At 42.5% G+C, this 25,743-nt stretch overlaps 1 protein-coding gene across 4 annotated transcripts in view; it reads left to right on the top strand.

Annotated features, from left to right (window-relative positions):
- Window positions 1-25,743, top strand: part of KCNAB1 (potassium voltage-gated channel subfamily A regulatory beta subunit 1) — a 378,185-nt gene that overhangs the window by 264,250 nt on the left and 88,192 nt on the right. The gene's annotated exons all lie outside the window — the stretch shown is intronic.

Raw genomic sequence — 25,743 nt, forward strand, 5'->3', positions numbered from 1 at the left:
AATGCGAAGAAAAGCTTTGTATGCATTGTATGCTCACCTCACCTGTAGCTTCATCTGAATCTTTTTCTATCCTTATTTTCCCTTTGCCTAATTTACTTACTTATTTTTCTATACTGTTGTGTATTTTATGTACTTTTATAATGTACCTTAAGTACTCTCAGGACAAATTACAAATTGTGTGTGTGTATAAATATAAAATTTCCTCCCAGAAAATGTAAATATTTAAAGAAGAGTAAGTTGAGATGGCAGTGGTAACAACATGAGGATGGTCTGAAACAGTGATATCTGAGTGTGAGACTTGGGGAGATATAAGTCTTCCAGATTTCTCCAGGATATAGAAAAAAGCAGCCTTGGTGTTTGGGTCCTTCCACACCATAAGGACTAGTCCTGTAACCTAAGAGAGTCTAGATTATGATGGTAGCTGAGGCAATGATGAGAAGTGGTCAGATTATGGCTCTGTTTTGGAGGCAGAGGCTGGCAGGTTCTTTGATTCTTTGTGGAATGGAGGACAAAAAAGAAGAAGCAAAGATGACTGGGGGTCAGGGGAGGGGATTGCTTGAACAGCAGAAGGATGGAATTCCTGGTAAATGGGGTGTGGGAGAATGAAGAAGGAGAGCTTTAGAAAGGGGGAGATGAGAAGATTGATTTTTTGGATATATTGAGTTTCAGATACCAGTTAGATATCCAAGACAAAAAAGGTCGAGTAGGTAGATGGATATGTGAATCTTGACTTTAGAAGAGAGATGTGGGCTAAGAGCATGATGACTTGAAAGACCTCAACATGTAGATGCTGTTTAAGCCACAAGACTGGACGAGAATACTATGGGAGTAAGTAAAGATAACACATGGGAGCAGAAGGTCTGAGACCTGGGAAGTCTGACATTAAGGAATCGGGAAAATGAGCAACAGTCAATAAAGAAAACTGGAAAGATGCAGCCAATGTGGCAGAGAAGCAGGAGAATGTGGAGTCCTGGAATCCAGGTGAAGAAACTTTATAGGAGGATGGAGTGACCAACCCTATTAAAGGAGGCACATAGGTAAGCAAGATGAGGGTCAGGAATTGATTGTGTAGCAGCAGGGAGGTCACTGATGACTTTGAAAAGATCATTGTTTGGGGGTAGAGAGCTCATACATGATCAGAGTGGGTTCAAGAGAGCAAATGGGTTCCAGAGAATAGCTGATGGCTACTCATTTGATGACTATTTCTGTAAGAGGAAACAGAAAGGAGGGGCAGTTGGCTAGGCAGACAGAGTCGGAGAGAGTGCTTTTACACATGGAAGACGTGACAGCATATCTATATGCTGATGAGGACGTCCTTTTGAGAAGGAAAAAAAATGATGTAGGAGAAGACAGAAAAATACCTAGAATGATTTCTCAAGACACAAGAAGACAGTATCATGAAAGCAGGCTGAATACATGGGCTTTTTGAGTGTGGTGGGTGGTTGACTGTGGTGGTAACTCATGGAAGTTCTCTTCTATTGCTGCTGTATCCTCAGTGGAAATCAGAAGCAAGGTCACCAGCTGTTAGTGAGGATGGGAAGGAAGTGTTGAAAGTTGGATGAGAAAGAGGACATCCAGGAAAGCAGAAGAGTACATAGACCGAGGGATGCATCCCAGTGATCTGACAGCATTATGGGTCTGCTTGAGGTTCATGCTACCAAATTTAAAGTGAGCCCATCTCCGTGGCTGGGTGTTTTTCCTGCAACCGCAGGTTGGAGTTTCTCAAGGGCATGTGATGAAAAAGAGAAGCCAAGAAGCTGAGAGTTTAGGGAAGAGGGTGATTATAATGGCGGGCCTCAGAGTTTAAACTGAGCAGAGAGGAAGATGAGGACTAGAGCCAGGAAAACGATCCATGAGTGAAATGAGGAGGGAGAGGGATAGTGGGAAATGGGTAGGACTGATGAATCGTGCAAACAAAGGGACCAAAGATTGTTGGAATAAGAGCGGTAGAAACAGACTGAAGGATAAAAAGTGGTAGTTAGAAAGGGGAATGCTTAAAATTGAGATGATAGGTATTCGGTGTTGGGTAGCAATGAGTCTAAGGTGTGTCCGTTGGCAGAGGGTGACTGGAGTTGTGCTGAAGACAAGATCAGTTGAGAGGAGGAGGTCAAAAAACTGAGAGATGAAGGTGCAGGGAAGGCTTATCTTTGGGATCACTGAAATCACTAAAAAGTGTGACAAAACTAATATTGAAGGAGGGACGCCTGGGTGGCTCAGTTGGTTAAGCGGCTGCCTTCGGCTCAGGTCATGATCCCAGCGTCCTGGGATCGAGTCCCACATCGGGCTCCTTGCTCAGTGGGGAGCCTGCTTCTCCCTCTGCCTCTGCCTACCACTCTGTCTGCCTGTGCTCATGCTCTCTCTCTCTCTCTCTCTCTCTAAAAAAAAAAAAAAAAAAAAAAAAAAAACTAATATTGAAGGGGCTCCTGGGTGGCTCAGTCGGTTAAGCAGCTGATTCTTGATTTCAGCTCAGGTCACGATCTCAGCGTCCTGGGATCGAGTCCACCTTTGTCTCCACGCTCAGTGGAAAGTCTGCTTCTCCCTCTAGCTCTGCCACTCTCCCTGTAAATGCACTCATGCTCTCTCTCTCTCATATAAATAAATTTTTTTTTAAAGAAAAACTAATATTGAAGAGAGCGACAGACAGTAAAGCCAGAGCTAAAATATGCAAAGCATGAGCGAGAATGACTAAGGGAGGTTAAGTGACTGTAACATGGGAGCCTGGTGATGTGGGATTCAGAGCCGTGGGCAGACACTGGGGAAGGGCTGGGAGGAACATTTCTTGGCTCCTATTGAATGAAAGTGTGGCGACCAGGGAAGGGACAGTAGTAAACGAATCAAAGGTAGTAGCGAAAAATTGTGCCACCTTTCACTGTATTTCAAAGATATTGAAGGCTATCGATGCCTGAGGTTTTCTGACTCTCCTGAATGATGATTTGGGAGGTGAGGGTGGTTGGTCTTCATTCACCGTAAATCTAAGGGAATGTGACATTTGCTTAATTGATGGCTCTGATCTTGTTACCATTTACTTGAGTTTGAAAGACTCTGGAGGTTCATTATCTGAGAGAGTTTGACCTTAGTTTTTTTGAGAATGTGTTGTATGGTAAACAATTATTCACTATTTATCGTTGAAAGAAATCGCCTATAAATATAAATTTAAAAATAGACTAGGGGTCCCTGAATGGTTTTGTTGGTTAAGCATCTGACTCTTGATTTCGGCTCATGTCGTGATCTCAGCGTCGTGAGATGGAGCCCTGACTGGGTTTTGCACTCAGCACAGAATCTGCTCGAAGGTCTCTCTCCCTCTGCCCCTCCTGCTTGTGCTCTCTCTTTCTCTCTAAAATAAAAAATCTTTTAAAAAAATTTTTTAAAGAAATAGCATCATCTAAGAAAATATAAATTAAAAAATGTGAAAAATCATAGAAATATCTTATAGTATCTATGGCAAAAGAAATTTAGTCAGAAGAACCTAGAAAACTCAAGCAAAAGCCCTTAAAACGATAAAAAATTTAGGTGTCTATGAAGTCCCACAGGTAAATGAGTCTCCAAAGGGGGGACAGCGTTTTTTTTAAAAAACCCAGTGCATGTGTGTGTGTGCGTGTGCATACACGGATTCCTTTTGCTGGTTACAGGGACACCAAGATGAAAGCAGCAAGGATGCTGCTTTCAAACTGTTCCCAGAGTCATAGGAGCTGGGCATGTGGAAACAGACACTACATTTAGCACATAACCTAATGGAGAAAACAAAATGAACCAAGCGTGAGGAGAGTCTCCTGAAGAATTTGGGACAACTTCACAGGAATGTGCTGCTTGAGTTGAGACTTGAAGTCATCAAATGGAGAGAGAGGGTGAAGGATTCCGGGTAGATGGAGCAACATGAGCCTGGGACACTGCATGGAGCAGTGGGTACTTGGGGAAACTGTAGGGTATGTGTAGAGTATCGTGATCGCAAGGTGTCTGTGAAGCACAAGGATATACGCCTGGAAGGAAAGCCAGACCTGATCATGAGAACCCTTGTTTGCCTTGCTAAGTCATTTAGCGTGTGCCCTCTAGGCCTCCAGTGTTCCTCCTAAGTCCTGAGGTTCCCAGGTCCCAAGGAAACGCTCAGGGGTGAGGCACAGACAGGGCCTACCCCCCTCGCCCCACCCTCCTCCTTCTCTTGCCACAGCTTCTGTCAGAGGAGCTCCACTTTTTCTAAATGTAAATGTAAATATAAAAATTTTTAATGTAAATTTTGATATAAAATTTTGAAAGTAAATGTGTATTTTTAATATTAATCTATTTTGTAATAGCATATGTAATAAAGACTTGATCTTTCAGAGCAGTTTTAGGTTCTCTGTGAAATTAAGCAGAAAGGATAGATTGTTCCCTTACCCCACATACCTACAGCTCCCCCGACAACCGACATCCCACACCCGAGCACCGCATTTGTTACAGTCCTACACTGGTATGTCATTATAACTCAAACTATGGTTTACTCTAGGGATCTGTATGTTGCCTGGTGTCATATGCTCTGTGGGTTTGGTCATGATGTGTAGTCATCATTATAGTATCACACAGATAATCTCCCTGCCCTGAAAATCCTCCGTGCTCTGCTTATTTATCTCTCCCTCCCCCACCCCTTGGCAACCACTGATTCTTCTTCTATCTCCGCAGTGTTGTGAGTTCTAGAATTTCATACCGTATAGACATCCCACAGTATGTAACTTTGTCAGATTGGCTTCTCTCACTTAGCAATGTGTGTTTACGGTTCTCTCTATCTTTTCACAGTTTAATAGCTGATTTCTTTTTAGTGCTTTCTATTCCATTTTGAAGGGAGGGATAAAAGCGTCTTTCTGCCAGAAAAACAACAACAACAACAACAACAATTTTTTAAAAACACCATTCTACCCCGTGAAAGCCATTTCAACACTTTCAACACTTGAAAGCCACTTCAACACTCCTGTCAGGAGCAGGACATCATCAAACGTAGCAGACTTGTTTCTGACAGCTACATATAGCTAGATTGAGGGAAAGGGTTGAGAATGGAGACATGGAGATGAATTCGGAGTCAGGCAACGAGGAGGTAGTGCAGGAAGCATTAAAGAGCTGCAGGAAGGAGGAGATAATTCCGGAGGAAGAACAAATGGGACTTGGCAACCTGGCAATGCAGGATGAGAAGTCTCCCTGAGCAGAGGAGGGGGCCTGGGTTCATGGATGGGGCATCATGGTGGAAGAGCTATCATCTCAGAAGGAAGAAATGAAAGAGGAACAGTAAGAGGAAGCATGGCTCAAAGAAGCAGGAGCATTGTGGGGACAATGACCAGAGAGCCTGTCAACTTCTGGCTTCAGAGATCTAGTGGTCATAGGGAGTGCTGGAAATACAGACCCAGGAACTTCTAGCAATGGCAAACCCAGGTTTATCATTGAGGTCACCTGCAGATACAGAGGACTGAGCTATTTGGATGGGTTTAGGGCACCTGCCTGGTAGAGTGTACCAGGCTGTATGCTCCCCAAGAGCAGAGACCGAGTTTTTTTTCCCCTACACCCCTATTGTACTCTTAGCAGAACACAGTATCCAGCAAATTGTAGGCACTCTCTACTATTTATTGAATGAATGACAGGCTAGATGGACCCATGGCTAAGGAATGGCAAAAAGCCCACGGAGTCCTAGTGAAGATCTAACTGAAGTTAGGAATCATGAGTAGCTGGGGTCCAGCCAGCTACTCTTTTTTTGTTTTTTTCCAGCAGCATATCAACACAGACACAGGGAAGGCCAAGTGGAAGTGGGAGGTGGGGAGTGGGAAGAGGACACAAAAAGAGGTCCAGCATCACAAATTGTCCCCAGAGTGTGTTAGGGACCAGAGGGTCCACTGCATACACTGTGACACGAAGTCCAGGCTGGGGTAGGGCCCAGAGCCATATCTGCAGGGCTCTCCCTCCTGCAGTTAGGAGGCCTGTCTGCCCACACTGAGTTACCCCCACAAGGTCTCACATTAGCAGCAAGAGGCCTGCCTGATTGGTGCCATGGGAGGTGACACACCGTGGTGGGCAGGTGCCCCTACAGGTGTTTGAAAGAGACTGACTTAACCCTGCACTGTTCACTCTGGGAGTGTTCTCACCGCTGTGGGTGGGTGGTCCTCATTCAATCAGTTGAAGGCCAGAATAGTACAAAAAGGCTGACCTTCCCCGACTAAGAGAGAAATCCTTCTCCCTCACTGCTTTGAGCTGGAACATCAGACTTTTTTGACTTTTAGACTTGAAATATCCTTTTTTCCTCTGCTCTTAAGTCTTCTGGCTTTTGGACTTCAACTTAAACCATGGGCTCTTCTGACTCTCAGGCCTTCTGACTTGGACTGAATCTGCACATCTGTTTTCTTGGTCTCCAGCTTGCAGATGGCAGACCTTGGGACTTCTCAGCCTCCACAATGATATAAGCCGATTCCTTGTAATAAATCCCTTTACATATATATGTACACACATGGATATTTATATATATATAACAAATCTATGTATAAATACAGATTTTTTATTCTATTTTAAAATATGTATTATAAATAGAAAATATATACTTACATATAGAAAGATATGGAATAAGGAATTATATTTAAAGATTATAAGATTCTGTTTGCCCCAACACTTAGGGATAAATGTATTTGGCTAGTTTGGGTTTGTCTTTTTTTTTTTTTTTAAGATTTTATTTATTTATTAGACAGAAAGATACAGTGAGAGAGGGAACACAGGCAGGGGGAGTGGGAGAGGGAGTAGCAGACTCTCCACTGAACAGGGAGCCCAACGTGGGGCTCGATTCCAGAACCCTGGGATCATGACCTGAGTCAAAGGCAGATGCTTAACAGCTGAGCCACACAGGTGCCCCCATTTTGCTTGTGTTTTAAAGCATCACATAGGGGCGTGTGGCAAGCTGAGCAGCTAGAGATTTGTAGGAAGTGACGCACAACATCTAGGGAGCGGGGAGCCCAGACGAAGGGATGTGTGGTCACGTGCTCATTTTTCAGAAAGATATAAAATACCATCATCCCAAAGGAGGTTTGGGCTTTGCTCTGACCAGGAAGGGCATTTTATACCGTGCTACGGGATGAGGTTTGGTCTGGGTTTGAGCAGGGAAAAGAAGGAACACCCCATGCTTCCAGCGCCCTGTTTCCCATAAGCCTCAGGGCCGTAACTCCTGGGCAGGGCAGACTCCCATCACCCCATGCTGCCCTCTTGAGGCAGCCCCTTCACACCTCACTCTGGAAGGAACAAAGTCCCAGAGTAAAATATTAAACATCTTGGGAGCCTACACCGACCCTCTCAAGAGGTGGTTTTTCTGAGCTCTGGCTGCACATCAGGATTACCCGTGCCTTTAAAAAAATGCAGGTAACTGGGGGTGCCTACGTGATTCAGTCGGTTAGGGGTCTGACTCTTGATTTGAGGTTATGACCTCAGGTTATGACCTCATTGTCTGAGATCGAGCCCCGCGTTGTGTTGGGCTCTGAGCTAGGCTGGGGAGTCAGTTTGGGGTTCTCTCCCGCTCCCTCTCCCCGCCTCCACTTTCTCTCTCAAATAAATAATCTCTTTTAAAAAATAAAAATGCAGATAAGCAGCTCCCTCCAGACCTTTTGAGGAAGACACTCCCAAGGCCCATTCCAAATGCAGGTGTTTTTAAAAGGTGGCCCTGATGATTCTGAAGTGGGGACAGGCTTAGAAGCCATTGCCCCAACCAGGTGGAAGGAGATGGAGACTTGTATGAAGGGGTGCTGGGGAACCAGCATATATGATCCCCTTCTGCTGACCCCTGGAGTTGGCCCGAGGCATCCCCACCTGAATGGCAGGCGCTCAGAGGAAAATCTGCTTAGCTGAGACCTTGCCTCGGGACTTCTCTGGAGTGGAAAGTTCCTGGGGCAAGCAGATTGGGCTCACTTCCCCTTCCATTCAGCACTTGTCACCTGGGCCCTCGGCCTTAGAGATGCTTTCACGGGACTAAATATCTTGACACTAGGAGAACATGACATTAAATATTTAACATAGGTAATATTATTTTTGTGACATCCTTCGTGAGTCTCATTCTTGTTGCCAAGACCAATGTAAACTAGCTCCTTTACCTGTCATTATAACAGCATGACAACAAGAATTTATAAAGTGCCTCTAAGACACTTGAGAAACCATTGAAAGAGTACAATGTCTTCCTTTAGAGAGTTTACCAATTTTTTTGCCTAATACAGAGTGAACTATCTTAAGACCAAAATATCCACAAAATTTAAATACTGCATGAATATTAAATGTGGACTGAAAGAATTGGGACTTGTCACCTTTCCTGGAACATCTACCTTGAATAATTGCCATGGGGCCCTCACATTAAAACTGTAGGGGCGCCTGGGTGGCTCGGTGGGTTAAGCCGCTGCCTTCGGCTCAGGTCATGATCCCAGGTCCTGGGTTCAAGCCCCACATCGGGCTTTCTGCTCAGCGGGGAGCCTGCTTCCTCCTCTCTCTCTGCCTGCCTCTCTGCCTACTTGTGATTTCTCTCTGTCAAATAAATAAATAAAAAATCTTTAAAAAAAAAAACTGTAACAGGGGTTTGTATTTTTACAAGATTGTTCTAGAATACTGCTTCCACATTTCCTGCTTTCATGAATTAAATCCTTCAGAGTTGCTGACACCCTTGCTACACTCTGAATTGCCAGTGAGTCCTGGCCATGTGCCTTTGCCTTCCCTTCTAGAGTGTACTGGGAGCTAAGATACAGCCAGCCTGGGAGAACGTCTGCCTGATGTCCCACTCATTGCCAGAGCCATGGCCAGGGGAGAGCTGGAGGACAGAACGCAGAGAGATCTCTAACACCCCACTGCACACTCCCCTGTGCACACACCCACCCACCATCTCCCTCAGGGCAGTTGTAAAAAGATGAGTAACCTCCACTTGCTACCTGTGGTTCAAAAATGAAGCCAGTAATTGTATGATCACCAGGTAGCAGGGGAGAGAAGGTCCTCCAGAAACCAGGTGTGGGCAGTTTGATGGAACAGGTCATTTATATATACACATGGTCTCACACTTATGAGAGGGGGAATTTGTTCTTGGAGTCAACACCCCCTGTACAAATGAGAAACATAGAGGCAAGAAGAGGGGAAATATATTGTCCAAGGCCAGTGGTAGAGACAGCAGAGCCCACATCTCTTGCCTCTGGCCCTCCACTAGCTGCCTGATTCCCACTACCTCATCAGCCTCCAGCCTCCAAGTGCCCACAGCCTCTTCCTAGCCTCAGCTTCCTCCTGGAGAAGAGAACCATCAGACCAGGCATGGAAGGCTCCTTCCACCTCTCAAAGTCATGATGTGGGTGATCAAGTTCAGGATGAGCCCATGTGGCACTTGGGTGAGAAGTCCTTCTTTCTGCTTTAGAACCAGAAAATGTGGGAAGCTGAATGGCTCCCTGGACTCACTCTCGAGTTAGGGTAGGCAATCAGACAGAATGGAGACCAGAGGCCACGTCTCATGGTCCATGATCCAGAGTGCTTTCCCTGGAAGAGATTTCCAAGTAAGACTGCAGCTGAAGGCAGACATTTTGTTTCCGCGTGGATGCCAACAAAGCTCCGAACTCCTGACTTTCCCTCCGTGCGTATTGCCCTAAAGACGTCAGAAGTCTTGCCCGTAGCTCCTGGACTCAGAGAAGAAGCCTGACTAAGGCACACCTTGTGTACATGCAGGTCTATTCATAGTGTCGCCTTGGGCTTTGTCCCACACACTACATTTATGAGGTTATTTTCTTAAACCTAGACAGCATAAAAACCCAAATGGAAGTTCAAGAAAGTTTCATAGTTTCAGTCCGCAATACAGCTGAATTCCTCTAATCATGAGACTAAAAAACCAGGGGAATCAGTTGGGGCGCTGTCCTCCTGTGAAACAGGGTGTTCAGGTTAACAGTGTGCAGAGCTACGGGAGCCATCTCTGGGAGGGCAACATGAATGCCTGAGGGGTGAACAGCTCTGGGTCAACACATGGCGGGGAAATGTGTGGAGCCTCATACCTCTGCCTTAGAGGCCTCAGCTGGTTGAAATCAGGAATAAAATCCTAGTTCTTTTTACAGATGTTGAGTGTGAATCAATCCAGAATCTTCTTGACTAAGTGAACGGAAAACCCAGCCAAAGCAGTGAAAACATCAGCTTATGCCAGAATAGAAACTTCTGGCTTGATGCAGGGATCAGACTCTGAACTCAGCAAGTGGGAGGTTTCATTCTCAGGCTCCCCTCAGAGTAAAAAGATGGTGGCAGCAACTCCAAGCCTCATGTCTTATTGGCTCTGACTGGCTTGTGTATCCATCTCTGAACCAATTATTGAAGGAATTCAGTCAATCTGGAACCAACTCTGAAGCTATGAAGGGGTTTAAATGTACCTCAACCACAGAATGCAGATTCCCAAAGGAAATTTAAAGTGCTCTTGCCTAAAAAACTCCTCGTTCCTCTGCTTTGAGTTAAGAAGAGAACATAGCCCTGGAGCCTGAAGACATTTCCCCCAACCCCATTTTAGCTTATCTGAGCTTTTTCTATGTCTTTGGTGGCCAAGGTTGAAAATTAAAATTCTCCCAGCCTTTTCTACAGTGTGAGGTATGCTCAGAGTTTGGTGGCTCAGCTCACATTGACTTCTTGTGACCTCTCTTTGCCTAATCACCAAAACTCTCCTCTGGGGTGGATATATGTAGCTTTGTCTTTTTAATATACTCTCCTTCACATTTTCCCCCCAAATGTTGAAGGATCAGTGAGCCCCAGGCTCATTTACAAATAAAAGCTTCATCCTAACAGTTGGATGATGAAAATATGCAAAGGAGGACCTCCATGAGAGCAAAGCAGAAAATACCTTCAATGCTTATCTTATATCTGACAACTAATTAAGATAGGAGGAAGAGGCCACCCAACATGTAATTATAGAAAATGGGTGATGAGGTAAGGAGCAGTAGCTGAATTAGAGCTGACAGTCTAGCCATGGGGCTCTCTTCAGGCTGTGTGGAAGGAAACAGGAGGATGAGCCCGGCTGGTGGGACCCTGCTTCTGGTGACTGGGACTTTGTCATTTTTCTTCTTAGTTGTTCATTCACCTCCCCTAAGCGTCCGCCTACTGCTCCACGGTGCCCTTTCCCTCAGCCCTGACTGGGCAGAAAGTGTGCCTGCTCAGCCTCAGACAGTACTTGTAACCACTGGTTGCTGAGAAGAGGAGATGGGATGGGTCCTGAGACAGTTCTGGAAGTGGCTATCTATCTGACTTTGTCACCCCTCACAGCATCGCCAGGCTGAAGCTGGAAGAGCAAAGCAGCCCCCCTCCCTTTCAGTACCTTCCTGGGAGAGGCGGTTGGCTGCCATGACCCTGCTGGTGGGTCTGCTGCCTCAGACACCACCAGCGCCTTAGTTTGTGAGCTCTCAGGGGGCCAGGAACCATGACGGATTTGCTCCTTCCCGTCAAGCACGGAGTCTGGCACTTTTCTCATTCATTCTCATGTTCAGAGATTGCACAAAGATGTGCCTGATGCTGTGCTGGGGAAAGGAGAGAAAAGATGCCTCAGAGCCCTGGGGGCTCCAGGAAACAGAGCCCATATTATCGTTTGCCATTTTTGCCTCCGCCATCTTGGCATGGTTCTAGGGAAATGATGGGGCCTCAATAAATACTTCCCAAATGAAGCGATAAACTTAGGAGGATAAGCCTGGGAATCCAAACTAGCATGGCCTGGAGAAGGAAATTTAGGAGAGAGAAAATGATGAGAGAGAGGACTTTGGGAGGATTAGGAAGAATACTGGAGGCCATGCCACAAAGCTTAGAATTGATCTGTTTTGTGATGGGGAGTCACTTGGCCAGATGCATTTTAGGAAGCTCATTCTGGTCACAGTGGTCACAGCAGACAGCAAATTAGAGAGGGCTAGGAATAGAAGCAAGGAGAGAGACTGCCCAAGACTCAAATGTTCTTGCTTTTACAGAAGATTAAATGTAACAATCAGTTAATTGCTCACTAACTGTGAGCCCCGTTCATCATACTGTGTGCATGTACAGAGAGCCTGTACAGAATATATATGGAAATCGTGAGTAAATGAGCCTCGACCAGATTAGCAAGCCAAAGATGGGTAAAGGAAATTTTTTTAAAAGCAAAAAAACAAAAAACAAACAAACAAAAAAACAGAAAAATGACTTACTATAGGTGTCAGCATAACAAATTACAAAGGTTTAAAGATGGGGTTTTAAAAAGTGCTGGTTTCTAGATATGTTCTTTATGTTAGAGAACACAAAGAAATGTAAAATAAAAAAATGGGCAAATGAAAATCAGACAAATGTGAACAAAAATGAAGTGGAGTGGTCTTGTGAAATTCACATTCAATGAAGTAGAATTCAGGCAAGGAAAAGATAGAGTAATGAGAGGTGATAATCGGTCGACTGAGGTCCCTAAGAAGGAGCAAGGGCATCTGCAGAGAAAAAAATCTTGGATAGAAAGAACCCTCTTCCACAGTGATAGGAAGAGAGGGAAAAGGACAGGTGTTATTTTAGTTTATGGTCCCTTAACTCGGGAGCCAGTGTCAGGCCCACACCAGCTGAGGGGGAAGGAGATGGGGCGTCTGCGTACGAGGGGAAGTCTGTGGGCAGTTGCAGGCCACCAGGAAATGGCCAGGACATCAACTGTATCTGTATTGGGTAGGTTGCTGGGTTTGGGAGCAAGAAGTAGAGGGGATTATAGTTTGTCAGCTTTTATGTTCTCTGTGAAGCAGGAAGCTTGATTATCTGCTGATGTTGGAGGAAGAGGAAGTGGGGCCTGAGGTTGAGAAAAGTAGGGCATCTTTGAAATCCAAACAGTGGAGAAAAATGATCAGAAACCAGAGCTGTGGTGGGCTCTAGGTGTCATTACTATAGACTGAGAATTTACAATGCAGCCGTCTCTGTATTCTGTGACTTTGTCCAGCACAGCTCAGCATCTTAGTTATGGGTGATGAGAAGCCATACAGTCAGATTTATCCCAGTGGTGGGGGAGGTGGGGGGAGGATTGCTAGGCAGCCACAGGGAAGGAACAGGGAAGCCATGGAGTTGAGAATAGGGTAAGAAAATCATTTAAATACTGAATCTCGTCATTCAGACATCCTAACCTTCCCGGTCAAGGAAGGAATAGAAGACAAATTAGACTGGAAGAAAGTAAAGACTTTAAGGACAGAGTGTGTGGGGAAATGTAACTGTCCAAGATTGGCAAGGGTGAGAAATTCTAGCACACGAAGGCTAATCCCCTGATTTCTATTATATGTATTTAGAATATGAATGAGGCACACCTCCACCCAAGTTCTCTTATGTGTAAGTTCAGCTCTGTATCTCATGGCAACTTTGTGGTCTTCTGTTGCCACTCCATCAATGTTTTCTACTGTGTCATCTAATAGTCACGGCTGGTCGTACATACTTTTTTTTAAATTGAGGTTTATACTTGGGAGTTTGCAATATCCAAGGTGTGCTGAATGTATATAGTTCCTATACCAGTGTAACTTTAAGAAGACTTGGCATTTTAGTCACATGGATCAGAGGTTGCAGTGTCCATCTCTAATTGCCCCACTGAGCCATATGAAGAAGACAGTGGATTCTCAATTACCTCTGCTGGGAACAGTGACACAAAATTGAAAATGTATTTATGTTTGTCTTTGGCACGAATTTTTAAACTTCTGTTTGAGTATGGGTTCCACGGGCACGAAAGCCTATTCAATTGAAATCAAGTGTTGTCTAGACTGAATAAAATATGCAGGAATGGCATAATGACCCAATAGCCCATCTCTGCCTAGGCTTCTGGTAAGTTTTTAGACCTCCATATTGAATTAATCATTCTACACGGCACCAGTGGGAGAAATTCCATCGTGACCCCATCAGACTGATGTGTCTCACTTGTAGCCTGCTCCATCAGGATTGGTGGCCCTTGTTATGTTGTCCCAGAAAACAAGACTGCTGATGCTCTTTTTTATTCCACCCGTTTTTTATTCTCACTAAGCTATTTTTGCTACAGTCATTTACTGCCACTGGGATTTTTGTACAAGGTTAATAGTACTAATAAAATGAAGGGCAAAGCACCAAAGAGAGAATCTTGAAAGAACAGTCTGTTACCCTTTATTTGGTCAGGGTTAAAAACCCTGCAGGACATTACAGTCTCGAGTTTGGGATCCAGGCCATCTTCTGCCTTCTTTGTTGAGTTGTTCTGCATTCTCTGGGCCCAGCACTTAAGGTCATACTGGGATCTCGTAGAGGGATCGAGTCCATTCCAATGATGTTCCAACTGCCACCTGCACTAGTTTTTGACCCCGGTGGCCATTACAGTCACATAGGAGTTTTTAAAAAATATCTGTGCCTGGGATCTTCCTCAGACCAGTTAAACCAGACTCTCTGAGGGAGGAGCAGGGCATCAGCTCCCAAGTGGTCCTAGTCATTGGACCAGAGTTGAGGAACACTGGCCTGGACAAGGAGCTTCAAACTCTATTTCTGAACAGTTGAGGAGGCAGTCCTGGGTCACTGTCCAAGTTGTTTGCTTATCAGGTGGCTGACTTTAACATGGAAGCTTTTAGAACCTGAGAAATTTCACTTCCCAGGCTGTGGAGGAGGCACAGCCAGAGAGCAGGGCAGTGGTCATGTTTGGTGCCCAGTGTAAGAAGCAAGTGCCAGGTGCGGTGTTTGTTTTTCATTTAGCTTTGGTTCCTAATGAAAATTCAGAAATTTGTGGCATTTTTATTGTTTCGTTCACCATTCTCCATGGGTCACTTCAGAGAAATCCAAAGGGAATAATAAACTTTCCCAAGCTTTGTTAAGATGGATATACTGTTAGAACTGATACATTCTAATGTTGACCATGGCTTTCACTGTGGTCTCTGGAAACGTTATTCCTCTTCTTACGGAACTTCTGGTGCTTCAGTTATTATCTCTTTGGATGATAAGAAGGAAAGCAATGCTTAGTAATAAGCATCTGTTGTGTTTGTAGGGCTGTACTAGACACTTGATAGAAGCTGTTGAAATCACAAGAGCATGGGCTGTGGACCCAGAGTGCCTGGGCTTACATCCTGGCCCAAATATTCCAGCAAATAAACCCAAATTACAGCATGGTCACATGTTTCAAGTGACATAATGTCTATAAAGTATGTAGTACAGTGCTTGGCACAACACGAGACTCCAAAAAGCATTGGCTGTCTTTGTCATCGTGTTACTAAGTTCTCACGGCAACCCTGGAGCGGGCATCATCATTCATAGTAGAGAGGAGCCAAGTCCAAGGTGAACCTATTTATCCATGGATACCCTCAGTCTCAGGTGTAACTGAGAGGAAATGAGAACACCTACCATTTAGGATTGTTGAAAAATAAGAGAAAAAAAATTTCAGGACCTAAGAGGGAGTTGACCTGTAAAAGGAGTCTGTTCTTGATGTAGGAGGGACACTGATAGATCAGATGGATGGTTGCCTGTTCTTGCAGAGAGTTGGCAGGGATCTCCACCCAAACTCATAGTGAGTGGTCCCTAAGGTTCTAGATGAATCACAAAATGATCAAAGATGGAGAGTCATCAGGTAGATACTTTTGTGCCCCCGGGAGTTTCTTCTGGGAACAGTCTCAATATTTCCTGAAACCAGGGCCCCTGGTGCTAGCAGAAGGAGTAAAAAGAGAATATCAGTGCTTTAAGAGGACAAATGCAGGCATTATTCTACCATAATGATTCCCAGATCCATGCCAGCCTCCCAGCCCCCTTCTGGATGTTCTTTCATATACATACCAGAGTAGTGATTAGTGGGTACCCAGACAACTAACTCACAAAGGCCATAGATGGAGTCATGTAGACGAATTTGTTTCTAAGCAACAAATTAATGAAAAGAAGATCAGCAGGCAATAAAAAAAATTAAAAAAAAAAGCTTATTGAACATTCCTTCTCTGCCGATCATTTCTTATCTGCTGTTCTTGAATTCATTCAGGCATTAAACACTTTATAAGCCCCGCCTCTGTACCAGGTTTCATATGGTCTCTTGAGAGACAGAGATTATCCTGTTTTTTGAAAATGTTAGTAGTTCTGAAAATGTCTCCAGAAGACCAGTCTTCTGTGTTTGAGAATAATCCAAAATATTGTTGACACAGAAATATTATTTTTATATTCTTTGATATCTCTGGCTATGTACATTTCTAGGTAACTTTTCATACAGTATCTTAGGAAGTTTCTTCCATTCCTGTAAAATTGAGACTATGGGGTTATACTGCCATCACCCCAAAGCCAAAGCCTGGCTGGGAACATCAGTGTCCAGACCAGGCTTCTCCCATATATTAATTACTTTTTCAGTATAGTATAAAATGTCATTTCAAAGGAGAATGTATGTAGAATGTATGTAGAATCTATATAGAGTTTGGATTAAATAGTATCTCCTAAAATTACAAATAACATCAGTATGCTTTGATTCAGTATTGCTTCATTTTCTCCTTTACCATGATACATTGCTATGCATAATTTGTGCAAAGGGAAGATCTCTATCACTTAGTTAGAAATAGTGCATTAAAAAACTTCCATGCATAGTTCTATGGGAGACACAAAAATACCCCATCCACTTGATATAGCTAAGAATTTTCCATTAAGAAAAGGCTGTTACAAGTTGAAGGGAGAAAGAAAAAGCTGAAATCATTAACAGTTGGTAACCATCAGGCATAGATAAAATAAGCTAATAGAACTAGGTCTATAGTCAATAGGTCTATATCTACAGTCTATAGGTCAATTTGAATGTAAATTGGGGTTGGGGACTTTTTAATCTTTAGATTTTTCTTGAATTATACCTTATATATTTCCTCAGTTTTAATTTCTATAATATCAAAAAACTCTTAGTCAAAAAATATGTGGATCATTTTGCATTCCTATTTTCATTAGCAATATTTAATACTGTAAGATCATTAAGCTCAGAGTCCAACAGGGAACATTTGAAGTCTACCTTAAAATATTTTTCATTTTCTTTTATAGTGTATTACCCTCATCTTGTTTTCACTTTAAGTTTCTTTGCCTTACATGATAATGGAATTAAAATTTCTTTCCCAGCATATCCTGATAGTTCTATGAACATACCTAGTGGTTTTTATGTACAGATACACCAGAGTTATTAAAAACTTTTACTGTTTGGGGAGACAAGAACTCACTGAACCATCAAAAAAGCATATCCCTACACAAAGATAAAGATTTGATATGAGCTATTCAGAGCTAAAAAAAAACTATAAAGGAGGTCACAGCTTTCAGACTTCTTGACAGCAGTGGGTTTTTTTTTTAGAGAGTTTTCATTCATAGTAACTTCTATGGAATGGCAAAGATAAATTAAAAAAAAAGATACACACGCATACACACACACGCACACACACAAATACATACACAGAGTGGTCACAAGTATATATACATATATTTATTTGAGTGTATACTATGTTCCGGATCCTGTGCTAGGAGTTTACAGAAAAAAAGGAAAAAAGAAAAAAGGACTTTCAATCTTAACAGCAGATCCCATTTTGAAGGAAGATATTGAAAATATTTTTGTTTCTTTAAAACAAAAACAAAACAGCAATTGCCATTTAGCCCTGGTGTCCCATTTTATTTCACCTACAGGAACTAATCTGTGCATCTCATAGGAGTTCTTCCAAAGAACAAAATGAATAAGGCATATGAATGATGCATGGTGGTTTTAAGTGCCCTGGAAACTTCACTGGAAGAAATCTTTTCAGCATGTAATTATCAATATGAAAAAATATGAGGGATGAGGAATTTTAATCAAGAAACATAATACAGAATGCTAACAAAATATAGACATTACCTCTTTGTCATGTTCAGGAAGTAGGGAATGCTGTAATTGATTGAAACCCTTGTTTGTGAGTGGATTTCTCAGTTAAGTACTAATGATATTTTTTAAAAATGCTTCTGGTTATAAAAATTATATTTCAACAGTGTAGGCACAAAATTAATCTTTCTCTGACTGATTGACTTGCTTAGCATAACACCCTCTAGTTTCATCTGCATCATTGCAAATGGCAAGGTTTTTTTTTAATGGCTATTTAATATTCCATTGTGTGTGTGTGTGTGTGTGTGTGTGTGTGTGTGTATACACCACATCTTCTTTATCCATTCATCTGTTGATGGACATCTGGGCTCTTTCCATAGTTTGGCTATTGTGGACATTGCTGCTATAAATATTTGGGTGCACATGTCCCTTTGGATCACTACATTTGTATCTTTGGGGTAAATACCTTGTAGTGCCATTGTTTAGTCATAGGGCAGCTCTATGTTTAACCTTTTGAGGAACCTCCATACTGTTTTCTTACTATGTATCACTAATTGTAACATCTAAATGTGGGGAGTGGGTTATTGTTTCCCAGTGGAAGATGGAGAGCAGTGAAATTTCATTCCTATGTTATGTTCACAACAGCCCTGTTGAGTAATGTCAACCCCCACAGTTCAGCTTTATAACGCCAAGCTGTCTCTCCTAAACTTCATGTTCCCACCCTGCCTTCAGTACTTCCATTACTACGTCCTCGTCTTTAAATTTGCATTGATCCGATTCATGGGGAGACAAAACAACGTGGTTCCAGGCAGATTTGCCATGGAACAAATCTTAAAACCAAATGGAGGTGTGGTGCAAAAACAAGGAATACTGTTATGCTGAAAATTAAATAAAATTTTAAAAAATGCAAAAACAAAAAACCAAAAAACAAATGGAGCTAGCAGTATCCCTTGACACCAAAATATGTAAAGCTTTAAATCAGAGAAAAGAAGGAAAATGTCAAATATTTGTACATTCTCCAAAAGGATCATGAAGAACCTATTGTCAGGCCCAGCCATTTAACCCTCAAAATGTCGAGGCTACACATAGGCATTAGAAGAAGGTCCAGGGTTCAGCTCTGCACAGGTTTTTCTGGGACATCCAGCCTGCCCCACCCCAACCTGACCTAATCTAGGACCACTCCCCTTTGCTTTTGCCTTGCCCACTGGTACACCGTGCCCCAGAATTCCTTCAATGGCAGGCACACCTCCTTATGGCGCTGCCCTTAGCCTTTGCTTCAGAGTTCATAAGAGTTGAAGAGCTTAAAGCCCAGGATGGTTCTGTGCGTGAGGTCTTACTGGAAAACCACTTAAAACCCGTCCTCAGGTTGAGTTGAGAGAATGTGGGGCATGGAGGTGGCTCAGAAGACTGGGGGCAAGTGTATGCCATTCTTCACAGATGAGACAATTTGGGGGCAGAAACTGGTGTAACACTTAAGAAAGTTCAGTGGAGGAGGAATATGGCAGAGGGAAGAACATAGGAAGTTTCGCGAAAGCGGGATGTTATTACAAGCATTTAGAGCAAACACCATGCACATCACTTGTCTGGAGCAGTGGTGGGGCTGTGGGGGAGGCGTCATTAACAGAAAACAGCACAGGGCTGGGAGAGACCAGGGCCTTGGAGAGTCTGCAACTAACCAGCTGTGGAAAGATACTTCTCTACTACTCCACTTCCTCATCTATAAAATGTGGGAACGCTTCAGATCTTCCAGACATGCCCATAAATGAGAATACCGCTTGCACTTTACCCGTCTGAAAGCCCACTTTCATTCCACATGGACTTCACCACTTCCTTAGCTACTTGCATAGCTGGTTCAAGCTCTTTTATTAAAGTGCAGGTGTGACATCCTCCTCTCCCTCTCCCCCAGAGCCGGGGTGGTATTACTGGTTCTTGCAAGAAGAGGTAATCAAAGTAAAAAAGAAAAGGCTAAGTTGTTATCATATTTGTTAACTCAGGCCAGATGCTCATTAGCAATACACTAGAAGCCAAAAATGAAAAACCAGACTGCAGCCTGGATCCAAAAATAAGGGCCAGGCCCTGTGGAAAACATCAACAGATGCAAAACCAGAACAAGGAAGAACGTTCTGTCTGCGCCGTTGGAAAAAGACAGAACCTTGAGCTATATCCCAGGCACACAGGCACGGATCCGTATTTAGGTGATCAGTGGCGGCCACCCAGGTTTAAAGATAAAGAGGAGATACAAAAATCTCAGCATGGGAAGAGTCTATGGTTTTCAACCCTGGCTGCAATTGGAATTATCTCAGCGTCTTTTAAAAGTTCCGATTCCAAGATCCTGTCCCCAGAGGTTCTGCTTTAATTGGTCTGGTAAGGGACCATTTAAAGCTACTATTCAAAGTCCCCAAGGCTGTGCACACTTGCAGCCAGAGCTCAAGACCTCTCATCCAAGGTCATGAGAGAGGGAAACAACAGACATGCTGCCCATGTTCTGGGTTAGACACCCCTTCTTCCTAGGACTGGAATGTCCGTAGTTTGAACACGTTTACTGATTTAATAAATGATTATTAGGTACCTACTGTGTGTAGCTTCCACTTCAGGGGCTAGGATGAAAAATAAATTAAACTTGGCCTTGCCCTTGGGACAGTTGATGGGGAAGTCAAAGGAGAAAATAAATTACCTAGCCACAAAGCAATGTGGTTAGTACAAGAATAGTGGTTTGTTCAAATTAGTAGGATGAGAGTGAATGGGGTGACTTCTCCTTCCATCAAAGTCTGAACACAGAATCATGAAATCATAGAGATGAAGGAAGCTTGAGGTTCTGAATTTTGTGTGTAAGGAAACTAGAAATCAAGAGGTTGGAACAGGACCTAAAACCCTAAAATACTCATTCTGACTCACCAGAGGAAGTGTTATGGAACTGTGTTCCACAGCGCTGAATTCCAAGGCTCGTTGTTAAGGAATAAGTAGGATTTATTGGGCACAAGGACATGGGAAAGGGTTCCATTCCCAGAAGGCTCAGCGTGAAGTTCAGACAGGAAAGTACACGCAGGGCAAGGACCTGGACTGATAACAGGTGGTGGCCAACAGCTTGGTGCCTCTCCCCCAGATGAGCACTGGTCCTGGACTTACATGCTTTCCTGCTTTCTCATGCAGTTTGGGGGGGATGGTCCTACCTTCAGCTCCACTTCTCTCTAGGAATAATTCTATTCTAGTGGGAATAAATACATTAGTTTTGCCCCATGAGTTGTCTAAGTTTAATGAGATCTGGGCCTTGAATGTCGAACCGTAAACTTTTCAGTGATATACCAGATTAATAACTGTACACGCCTCTAGATTAAATAGTCTTTGACATTGGGTCAGCCCTGACTACCTAGAGTTGACATATGCTCTACTTGCAAAACAAGAATTGTTCAATCCATAATGAAATGTGTTGAATTGGTTCTCCATTCTCCTCTTCCTCTGACCTTGGTGTTGTCCCTCAAGTTTCACCTTCTCTCATATCCCACATCCTTTTAATCAGCAAACCCTGTTGGTTCTCCTTCAAAAGCTATCTAAAATTCAAGTACTTCTCACCATCCTCACTACTACTATCTCAGACCAAACCATTGTCCTGCATCATCTGGGTTATCCCATCAGCCTCCTAATTGGGGCTCATGTATCAGACTAGCTGCAGGAGTGTGTCCTCCATACCACAGATGTTCCATTTCGAAGAACGAGTGGCTGTGTCCCTTCTCTATTCAAAATTCCTTATTGGCCTGTCCAGGGTCCTTCATATGACTGACGGGACCCCCTGTGATTTGTTCTCTATGACTCCTTGGACCTCACTTTTTCTTCTCGGACCACACAGTCCTCCTTATTGACCTTGAGCATGCAAGCAAGCCCCTGCTCCCCACAGTTCACCCTGAAATTGGAATGCTCTTCCTCCAGATGGCTGCATGGTGAGCTCTTCTACTTGTTTTGGGTCTTTCCTCAAAAGCCACTTTCTTTGTGAACTTTATTTAGCCACCCTATCTAAAATCTCAACACTCACACTCTGAAATTTCATATACCCTACCCCTGCCTTCTAAAAATGACTCTCTTTAACACTCATCAGTAAGCGTTATGTATTTTATATTTTATTGACTTACAAAATATTAACATTCACAAATAAGTACTATATTTTTAATTTTTCTGATTATTTTGTCTTTCTTCCTAAACTGGCTCCAGAAATAATTTTTCATTTTGTTCACTGGTATATCCTGATAATTTAAGCCTGGTACATGGTACACTCAATAAATGCTAATTGAATGAAAAAGTACAGAAAAATTACCTGTGGCATTATGAATATTACAATTGCATTTACACATTCCTTTTTTGATAGCTATTTAAAAAAATCCAAACCATAAGAAGTTCAAATTGAACTATAGAAAAGGAAGTCACCAAATCTATAACCTTAAAATGATTCAAACCTCAATTGAGGGACATTCTACAGTGTGCTTGACTGTTACTTTTCAGAAGTGTCACGGTCAGGAAAGACAAGGGAAAACTCAGGAACAGTCATAGAGCAGAGGAGCCCAAGGAGATGTGATGACTAAAGGCAAAAGTTGGATCCTGCATTGGATGCTGGGACAGAAAAAGACACTGGAATTCAGAAAGGGTCTGCAATGTAGTTACCAGTACTGTACTGATGTTAATATCCTGCTTTTATTTTTGTTTGTTTTAAATATCCTGATTTTGATAACTGTGCTAGGATGATATAAATGTTCAAGGGCCAAGGAGGTAGCCTACGTGAACAGACATTATTGCATCGAAACGTCTAAATAGCTCTTCAGAAATCAGAGAGGGAGACAAACCATGAGAGACTCTGGACTCTGGGAAATAAACGGAGGGCTGTGGAAGGGGAGGGCAGTGAGGGGATGGGGTAACCAGGTAATGGGCATTAAGGAGGGCACGTGATGTGATGAGCTCTGGGTTTTAGACGCAATTGATGAATCATTGAACGCTGCACCAAAAACTAATGTTGTACTCTATGTTGGCTAATTGGATTTAATAATAAATAAATATCTCTTCATATTCAAGCAAGGAGGTTGTTTAAATGATAAACATGTTTCCTGAATGAATGACAAGAAGCAATTACCCTATAAACCACCAACAAGGCAACTAATTGACTGAGATGGGTGTGTGTGTGTGTGTGTACACATACACATACACATGCATGCATGTGCAAAACAGTTTTTTTTTTTTTTTTCTGGTTCAGTCATTTTTCTGTGCCATGGTAGCTATATGCACTGGATACAAACAGATTTCCAAAGCATATGTTCCCTGGTATACAAAGGAGTTTTATCAGAAGACACAATAACAATTCAAAGTTCTCTTTCTACTCTGCTTTTAAAAGGCTGGAAATAACAAGTGTCAGTTTAGTAAAATTATCTTCTAAGTAATATCCCACTAATTTGAGATTTCGCAGTAAAATAATCATACGCCGTTGTAGGTCTCAAGAAGGCATGTTCTCTCTCATTAGAGGCAGAAAAATGAGGAAACATGTCATAGAGGATTTTTAAGAATCCTATTAACTAACAAACCACCTTATATCTTCTGGAGGGGAGCAGTAAAGAGTAAAATCATTCAAGCGGAGTTCTCCTGTCTGGAAGGCTGCTGCTCGATCTCTCCCCAGCAGAAGGGTACGTGCCCTGTTTGTAAGTGGGAGCTCTTCTTTTGGGGGCAGCAGGTGAACTCTGCCTATGCTGTTCTACCCCCTCCTCATTGGAGGCCTGGGGGCCAGAGAGATGGACTTTCCCTTGTCCTTCTCCAGGAGGGGGTTTGGCTAGGTGGGTCCCTGGAGACAAGGAGAAACACATCAATCACCTGGGGCCTCAAAGAGCTGTTGATGAACATTATTCATGTTTCTGTAGTCAAAATAAACATGTTTGTTTGGTGGGAAACTATCCCAGTATTTTTTAGATTAGCAGTCAAGAAGGCAATTCAATCCAATTTAACCAAAACGTATTGATTATCCAGTAAGGACTTACTTCTATTCTAGGGCTGTGGACCTAGGATGAATGGAATAAAATCTTAACCCTCAGACAGCTTATACCCTAGTAAAAGATATAAAAGTTTATGAGCAAATAACTATAAGATAAATGAGTAGGAAATGTCGAAAGGACCAGGGAGGTAGCAGACCTAAACAATGTTATAAGAATGACAAACTATGTCAAAAGGTATGTAACTTAATATATACATTTATATATTTATATAATTTATATATAATACCCATATTCTACCTGTATTAAAAATTTTTAGCTAAATGGAAAAGAAAAAGCAATTATTCCTATTTTTTTCATAATTCATTACTGCTTCGATTTGAAATCTGAAGCCTGACATATATTTCTTCTGAACCAGTCAGAATCTGTAGATTCTGATCTATAGAGTCAATCAGGCTCTGTATTTTTTCACTGTGATATACAGAATATAGCGTTAAATGCTTCAACTCAGGGGTGGGAGGCGGTTTTCTCAGATTTATTTTGGAATAAAGCTTCTCCTAAGCAAAGGCTCTCCCGATGTGGATCACATCTTTGTAAATGGTCCTGCCCACTGAGGGGATTCCTCCAAGATGTGTGTGTAATCCCAGCTTTCAACATTATCACATGCAGCCTTCAATACCATTTTGTACTATTGTCCAATAACTTTAAATCATAGCCGTTCACTTGTACCAACAAAAATTATCTGGGGTGTCTGGGTGGCTCAGTTAGTTAAGCATCTGACTCTTGATCTCAGCTCAGGTCTTGATCTCAGGTTCGTGAATTCAAGCCCCAAGTTGGGCTCCCTGCATTTGGCTCCATTACTTAAATTAAAAAGCAGGGTAAAAATAAACTAATAGAGGTAAGCTAAATAATGTTAATTTCTTTCATAAAGTTTGAAATCCAGTATTCAATGGTCCAGCTTCGGAGAACAAATTTCAAGCTATTTTAAAATTATTTTTAATTATTTTCATTTCGGGAAACTGATTTCAGCATAAGAAAGGGGATCACATTATTCCTAAACAAGTGAATTTCCCAAAGATTCTGATTTTGTCAGGACTGAGAGAAGCCAATGAGACATTTGTACAAATACTTGCAAATGCACCCATAGAAAAATAGAAGATGTAAATGAATTGTGGTATCAGTAAGAAGCTTGCAACTTTGAGCCAATCTTTGCTGTTAAGTGGAGATAAGACCATATCCTCTGATGACAGGAACTGTTAAAAGAAACCTCTTCAGTATCACAGCCTAAGCCAGAAAATTTATCAACCAAACACTGACCTGATTTTTCTCCAAGATACAGAAGAATAGTTAATTCGTGGTACTAATTACTTGTCCCATTTCAGCTTTTTAGCCCAAAGCAATTCCTAATGAGTGATGAAATTAACGGACTTAGGCACAGTGCCCCTACAAAATACTACCACTCTGGGTCTGTTGCTTGACAAAGCCAACATCAACCCTGCCCTCTGTGAGAGCCTAGTCCCGGTAACACTTATAATTTGGAACAGTGCGTTCTACATCCAATGCTCTGCGAACTTTCTCATCACAAAGTAAACCATTTCCTGATATTTTGCCTTTCAGGGTCACCTTGTCTAAAAGTTTGTTGACCCCTCCAGAATTCTCCCCACATCACAGATAAATATAGCTAATGGTCTGCTATGATTTCATCCACATTCTCATTGGCTGCAACAGAAGGTGCCACCAATAATTTAACTGATCCTGAAAGTTCTCAACCGTATTTTTAACATGCTGAGCTACAATGTTTCTGGTTACACTAATGTTTGCAAATGCGTGTTTATGCTCCAGACACATAATTTCTGCTGCATTCAAAAGAGATTCTTATAAAAAGCATTGTCTGTAAAAAGGTTTTGATGCCCAGGCAGTTTTTTTCTTTAATAGAGAACTACATTTCGCAGGAGATCACTTGTTTTATTCGCATTCAAAAACAAACACTACTGTTTTTTCAGTCTGTTAAGTTTTTCAACATCTAACTTCATATACCAGTGCTGGCTGTTTTTT

The sequence above is a fragment of the Lutra lutra genome, chromosome 1 (assembly GCF_902655055.1).
Source record: "Lutra lutra chromosome 1, mLutLut1.2, whole genome shotgun sequence".
NCBI lineage: Eukaryota > Metazoa > Chordata > Mammalia > Carnivora > Mustelidae > Lutra > Lutra lutra.